The following is a 7,500-nucleotide window of genomic DNA, read 5'->3' as shown; positions in this document are numbered from 1 at the left end:
TTAAAATACGAAATCATTGCAGTAGAATTGTGCGTGAATTTTATCTTCAGGTATCATTGAAGCTCGTGTTTTCCCCCTCAAATGCTATGAGCAAATTTTTCAAATTTAAAGACCGGGTCTCAGATGATCTTTGTTCGGGTGTCATATACAAATATAAGTGTGATCGCTGTAATGCATCGTATATTGGAAAAAGTGAAAGACATTACCGTGCAAGATTGTCTGAGCACTTCGGTCGGTCACCTAGAACGGGTAATTATATGGCAAAACCACCCCATTCAGCCATCAGAGACCATTCCGTAAGTGAGGACCACCCAATGTCCAAGGGGAATTTTTCCATTTTAGCCACTTCGCAGAGTAACCTCGATTTAGTAATAATGGAGGCAATATTTCAACACAAACTGAAACCAAACCTGGGCCGGGCAACGTATGAATTAAATTGTGTTTAATTTTATTTCATGTGAGTTTATAGCGCTGGCGCTTTGATCTTTTATTTTGTATTTAGATTGATTTTATAGTTTTATGTTAATTTCTTATTTTATCTCATAAAGTTTTTGTATGTTCATTTTAAATTTTCTGTTTTAAATATTCATCATACTATGCTTTAACTTATACAATGTATCCTATTTTAGGCTCTGATGATGGAAATAGATTTTCCGAAAGCTAAGCAATAAAGATGTATATCATAACCCTGGTACTATTATTCATATATATATATATATATATATATATATATATATATATATATATATATAATATGACAAAAATATAAATAAAACATAGAATAGAATATCTAGTCCTTCGCTTGAATATTAAAATGAAAATCCCTTGAGCCTTTCTACCGCCGGGGATCCAGGGAGCTTGTCCTAATTGACGTTAAACTTCAGGCGTCTGAGGAAATATTTACTTTCTCCCGCTTTTCTTTTTTCATTGAAGCCTTCCACTCACGCTAAAGACTCAAAACTCTGTTTATCGTCTTCCGTCCTTAAATCTCCAAAATACATCTGCTTTAAATTGCAAATGAGATCAAAAGGTTCTATTTCATCAGAATTCTGAGGAGAGTGAATCAAAAGAAAAACAAAAAGATTGGATAAGTCTTACGAATAGTCCGTAAATCTTGCTTTATTCGTCGTCCTCCATTTTCTAATTTGAAAATTCAGATATAGACTGCAAATAAGTTCGAGACTTTTGATAATTTTATGAAGAAAACTCTCGGGGAGACATGTTAGAAAAAGGCATTCGGCTTGAAACACAGAAAAACTTGAAATTTGCTGCATATTTACCTTCGCTTAAATTTTGAATTTAATGTAATTGAAACTAAAGGGGGACATCTTTAACAGTATTTCAAAAGTATTGCAAAGTAAAATTACACATTTGCTGGATCGTGAACAATTACAAAGAACTGATAAAGAAATTTTAATTGTAATAGTACGTCAGGGAAGTTAATCTAATCATTTTAAGAGAGAGAGAGAGAGAGAGAGAGAGAGAGAGAGAGAGAGAGAGAGAGAGAGAGAGAGAGAGAGAGAGAGAGCCTTACCTTACCTTACCTTATTGCCTTATTTTTTGTTTGGGTTCCCCCAGGTCCCTCAGTGTGAGGCACCTCGTATATCCACCAGAGAGTTGCTAATACATCTTCCGGTGTATTTTGCATCTTCCAGTCTTGGATGGTCTGGGATGCATCTTAGGTATTTATCGAGCTGATTTTTAAACGCATCTACGCTCACTCCTGATATGTTTCTTAGATGAGCTGGCAGCACATTAAATAGTAGCTGCATTATCGATGCTGGTGCGTAGTGGATTAATGTCCTGTGCGCCTTTCTCAGTTTACCTGGAATGCTTTTTGGTACTATTAATCTACCTCGGCTTGCTCTTTCTGATACTTTAAGCTCCATGACGTTTTCAGCAATTCCTTCTATTTGCTTCCATGCTTGTATTATCATGTAGCGTTCTCTTCTCCTTTCTAGACTGTATAGTTTTAAAAATTGCAGTCTTTCCCAGTAATCAAGGTCCTTAACTTCTTCTATTCTAGCAGTATAGGACCTTTGTACACTCTCTATTTGCGCAATATCCTTTTGGTAGTGTGGGTACCATATCACATTGCAGTACTCGAGTGTACTACGCACATAAGTTTTGTAAAGCATAATCATGTGTTCAGCTTTTCTTGTTTTAAAGTGTCTGAATAACATTCCCATTTTTGCTTTACATTTAGCCAACAGTGTTGCTATTTGGTCGTTGCATAACATATTCCTATTTAAAATTACACCAAGGTCTTTAATTGCTTCCTTGTTTGTGATGGTCTCATTATTAGGTCCCTTGTATGCATACACCATTCCTTCTCTGTTTCCATAATTTATTGATTCGAATTTATCGGAGTTAAATACCATCCTATTTATCTCCGCCCATTCATATATTTTGTTTAGATCTCTTTGTAGTGAGTTCCTATCTTCATCACAAGTAATTTCTCTACTTATTCTTGTGTCATCGGCGAAACTTCTCACTACGGAGTTTTCAACATCACAGTCTATGTCTGAGATCATAATAACAAATAGCAGTGCAGCTAATACCGTACCTTGGGGCACACCAGATATTACCTGGGCTTCATCTGATTTCTCGTCATTTGCAACCACTATCTGTTTTCTGTTTTGCAGGAATTCTTTTACCCATTTTCCTATCTTTCCCACAATATTATGCTTTCTCATTTTTTTCTCCAATATGTTATGGTCTACCTTGTCAAAGGCTTTTGCAAAATCTAGATAGATCCCATCTGTGTCTTTTTCATTTATCATATTATTGTATATGTTTTCATAGTGAGCTATCAGTTGGGTCTGTGTACTTTTTCCAGGCACGAAACCGTGTTGACCCATATTAAACAAATTATTTTTGACCAAATGGTTCATTATTTTCTTTTTTATTACCCTCTCATACACTTTCATAATATGTGATGTTAGACTAACAGGTCTATAATTGCTTGCCTCTAGTCTTGATCCACTTTTGAAGATAGGGGTTATATAAGCTAATTTATGTTTAACATATATCTCGCTCATATCTATACTCTGTCTTAGCAGTATTGCAAGTGGCTTCGCGATAGTGTTTGCAGTTTTTTTTAACAAAATCGCTGGAACTCCATCTGGTCCGGCTGCCGATCCATTTTTAATTTCGTTTATAGCCGTGACAATATCTGCTTCATTAATATCTATATCCGTTAGATATTCAACATTTTCTTCTCTCATTTCTGTTTCATTATTCTCATTCGCAATTCTTGGCGTGAACTCACTCTTATATTTTTCTGCTAATATGTTGCATATTTCCTTTTTTTCATTCGTTAGCCGTCCTTCAATTCTTAGAGGGCCTATTTCTATTCTCCTTTTATTCATCTTTTTTGCATAGGAGTAAAGTACTTTGGGGTTTCTTTTTATATTTTGAGAGAGAGAGAGAGAGAGAGAGAGATCGTGGAAAGAAGGCTCATTTGTGCATTAACATAAGTCCTGGAGCACAGGTTACAGTACAAACCAAAAATTGAAAATGTCATCACAGAGAAAGACTAAACGGCTACACATCTACATATTAAAGTCATGCTTAATCGCTGAGCGTCGTGGAAGCAATAACGACGGAAGGTTTTACTTTGGAAGATGCGATCTATTCGTATAGAAAATGGGAATTTGTTCTCTGTTTGTATAGAAAACGGGAACGGTTCTCTCATCTAGATTTTCGACGAGGTTCTCCAAATGGAAATGCGGTTACAGTCTGACACAATATGCGACGATACCTCAAATAATTTGTTTCGTTGCAATTAGTACGTAAGCATATTTATAAAACCCTAAAAGACCAGAAATTGCAAATTTAAAAGCAAAGCATTTTAATCATGATATCCGAGTGTGTTTTTGCTTGAAAATTTAATCACATTTATAAGTGCATGAGGCCATGTGTGTGAATATATATATATATATATATATATATATATATATATATATATATATATATATATATATATATAAGTATATATATATATATATATATATATATATATATATATATATATATATATATTAAGTAATTCACATATTTCTTGGAAAAATGGAATGTAAAATTTCGCTTAATCAAGAGAATTAGAAAAAAAAAAAAACAAAGCTTTACAATTCCAGTAACAGACCAGAGGCACATACCACAGTTAACAAATAAACAATAAGTAAATTAATATTAATAGCAAGACCTATCCGAATAAATGGAAACACTATACGTAAGTGTATGAGTTCCTCATTTCCTACCATACAAATAATACTTAATCTACCTTTAATATTTTAATTAGAAAAGCATATGTTTAAATTCCAGTTCTTGTATTTTGCCCGCGCGTGTGCGTGTGTGGTTAACGTTTATAAAATACACCTTGGGCGCCACCCCTTTCACGTAAATAGGGTTAAAGACTTCTTGCACTTCTAGGTCAATGGCCTTTTTGAGAAATGTTTGGCTTCCCACACAAACATTACAATTCCATCTTCCAGGAACTGACAACACCGTCTACATTTGTTACAGAACAAAATATCTAAATTCCCTTCTCCACCGCAAGGCTGAAGCAAAATAGTAAGCAGGTGAAGAAAAAATGTAATCTATCTCAAAGGATGGATTCACGTAGAAAAAGAAAGTTTGCTTCGACCATAAACAAAAGCAATAAATCTGTCATGTGGAAGGGATGCGTCGAAAGTTTATATTTCAGTACTGTATAATAATAAAAAACCCAAGACACTAGCTTTCTCCTATATACTTTATTTGTAATATTACTCTTGGTTGAAAGAGTGTTCGAAAGAAAACACCACAAAGGCAGAAAGGAAAAAAAAAAGAAAAGACTTTAATACCGAGGAAACCTTAATTCCCATACGTATATCCATACATCTGTAAATAAGAGATACAAGAGTGTGCACTGAAAGAATACATGGATAGATAGACACAAATGGGTGCAATAGTACCAGTGGCTGTAACAACAATTATTCCCTTACACACAGGCAGATTGAACTTCTTTAAAACAAAAGGGTTAAGAATAATATCTATCTGATTAAATGAAGTTTGTAAATAATATCTCGAATATACCCCAAAGGTTATGCCAAAACATACTTAATATCAAAGAATTCAGGTTGCTAAAATCCCTGAAATTTCATAAGATATTCGAGCCATCCATCAAGGGAAAAGTAAACCTCACTTGTATGTCATGAAAATTGACGTAGACTAAAATAAAATCGGCTACAAAGCCAACATCAAAAAGGACAAATCGTCGAATCTAACAATACACAAACACCATAACTTTCAAAAAGATTTTAAATACAAACAAGAGAACAAACACTTCAAAGAGGATCTGCGCTGTAAACAAATCAAGGCTGCTGTGCAATATAGGAAAAGACCCGGATGGAAATCAACAGTATATAAAAAATGTATATTTCAATAACGCTTAAATGATTAAACTAGTCACACACTCACAGAATCACCGCCATGTGCCACTAAGGCTTAACCGCCAGGCCACAAAGCGGAGCTACTTTCAACTTTTTCCCGCCATTACGACACACAACTTTCGAAAACTAATTAAAATCGCGGGAAACTGGAGAAGTATTGTAAACGAACGCCAAATGAGAATTATTCGGCGAGAGGTTTCCTGGATTTTTTTTCTTTTGTGGAGGCTGACTCTGCCTATTCAGGAAATGCTAAGAAAAAAAAATCTAACGTTTTGCGTTTTTATTTGTAGATATCTGGAAACAAACAAGGTTGGGTTTCCTTATTATTTTGGGTTTACGTATCCATTTAAGGCTACAAGGAACTGAAATGTCTCTGATGACAATACTTTTACATGGTAGATGTACAGTACATGCTTATATGTACGTTTGCTTGGTACATCACTATGTTCTTATGAACCGCAATTAACATTGTAATTATATATATAAACACACACATACATACATATATATATGTGTATATATATATATATATATATATATATATATATATATATATAGAGAGAGAGAGAGAGAGAGAGAGAGAGAGAGAGAGAGAGAGAGAGAGAGAGAGAGAGAGAGAGAGAGAGAGAGAGAGAGAGAGAATTTCATACGTACGACGTTCAGAAGTGAAATCTTTTTAATTTCAATAACTTTCAAGAATTATTTTTTTTTTCGATTAAGAAGCTTGTTAAAACTGATAAAAGGACTTATACGTAGACAATTTTTTTTTCACCCACCGTATATAACTTGGATTATTCGCCCCACGTTACGTATACTAATTGACCTTTGACATATCAGTCAAATACGCAGAGCGTCGGAAATTGCTCATCATTAACTTTTGACTTTCATCAGCAGACTGCGTACAGGTATAGCCCTAATTTCCTGCTCTCGCTTTGTATTAAGAGAAGTCTGTATCACCGCTTCCTTACATGTATTCAAGTTGAACTTTTCGGGTCATTTTCAAATCAACCAATGGTTTTATTGTGTAAAAAAATCATATAAATTTGTCCTGGTTTTGAAAACAGTTTTATTACGTACATATTGTCATTTCATTCAATAGGCAATAAATTTTGCAATTCAGGAAAAGCCTTGACAGTACTCATAAAATTTATACAAAAAAATCAAGCTAACGGTTGGATTAAAGATGCCATATCATCTTTAGACGTGCTCATATTGGACTACTTTTAAGCTCGAATAACATTACTTAATAACTGTCTAAGATGATGATCTTCAAATAAAGGCTATCGGGAGAATCTCACTCCTGCATCGCTATACCTTATTCAAATTCAATTCTTAAGAAATCAAAACAGGATGTAAAAAAAATCAGTTATTGAAATGATAAAACAACGCCCTTCTTTAAGAAAAAATAAGAAAAATGTATTCTTAGAACATGAACTCTTTTTTTTCTGCAATTACCATGATATTACCTGTAAGTAAAAAGTATTTTCCATATCTGCTTTGAATGGTTCTTATATTACAGAAATATATTCAGACCAAAGAAAAATGGTTGGGATTAGTTTACTAACATATAGTATCAAGACAAGATAACTTCAATTTCAGAATATGAACAAGAGCTTTACAACACCCACAGTTAATGAGAGAGAGAGAGAGAGAGAGAGAGAGAGAGAGAGAGAGAGAGAGAGAGAGAGAGAGAGAGAGAGAGAGAGAGAGGTGGGGGGCATGAAAGTATCCCCTAACCAAAGAAATATTGAATATCAAACAACCATCGTTGCGTAAGACTTGACCCAATCAGTTTTGTCAGCCACTCTGCCTTCGGGTCCTTTGATTACAGGTTCTACAAGACATTGCCTTTTCCTTCGCTGCAATTGATATTAGTTTTTGCATTCTCTATACTTCCTAATACCCATTCCTTAAGGGTAGTACGAAGAAGGTTATGAAAATTAAGAATGAGGAAAAATGAGACAGTGAAAAAGAGAGAAATGAGACAGAGACAGAGATCAGGTGAGGATCTTGCATGGTTTCGTGTAGGTTGGATAGTACAGTTTATATACTTTTTGACGGAGTA

The 7,500-nt window shown here is 34.3% G+C and overlaps 1 protein-coding gene across 2 annotated transcripts in view; it reads right to left on the bottom strand.

Moving 5' to 3' along the window:
- qtc (quick-to-court) overlaps window positions 1–7,500 on the bottom strand; it is a 468,283-nt gene that overhangs the window by 105,700 nt on the left and 355,083 nt on the right. The window lies entirely within an intron of this gene.

Source organism: Palaemon carinicauda, chromosome 2 (genome assembly GCF_036898095.1).
Source record: "Palaemon carinicauda isolate YSFRI2023 chromosome 2, ASM3689809v2, whole genome shotgun sequence".
In the NCBI taxonomy this organism is placed as follows: Eukaryota; Metazoa; Arthropoda; class Malacostraca; order Decapoda; family Palaemonidae; genus Palaemon; species Palaemon carinicauda.
Note: the sequence above shows the minus strand (reverse complement) of the source record. Positions and strands in the feature narration are given on the sequence as shown.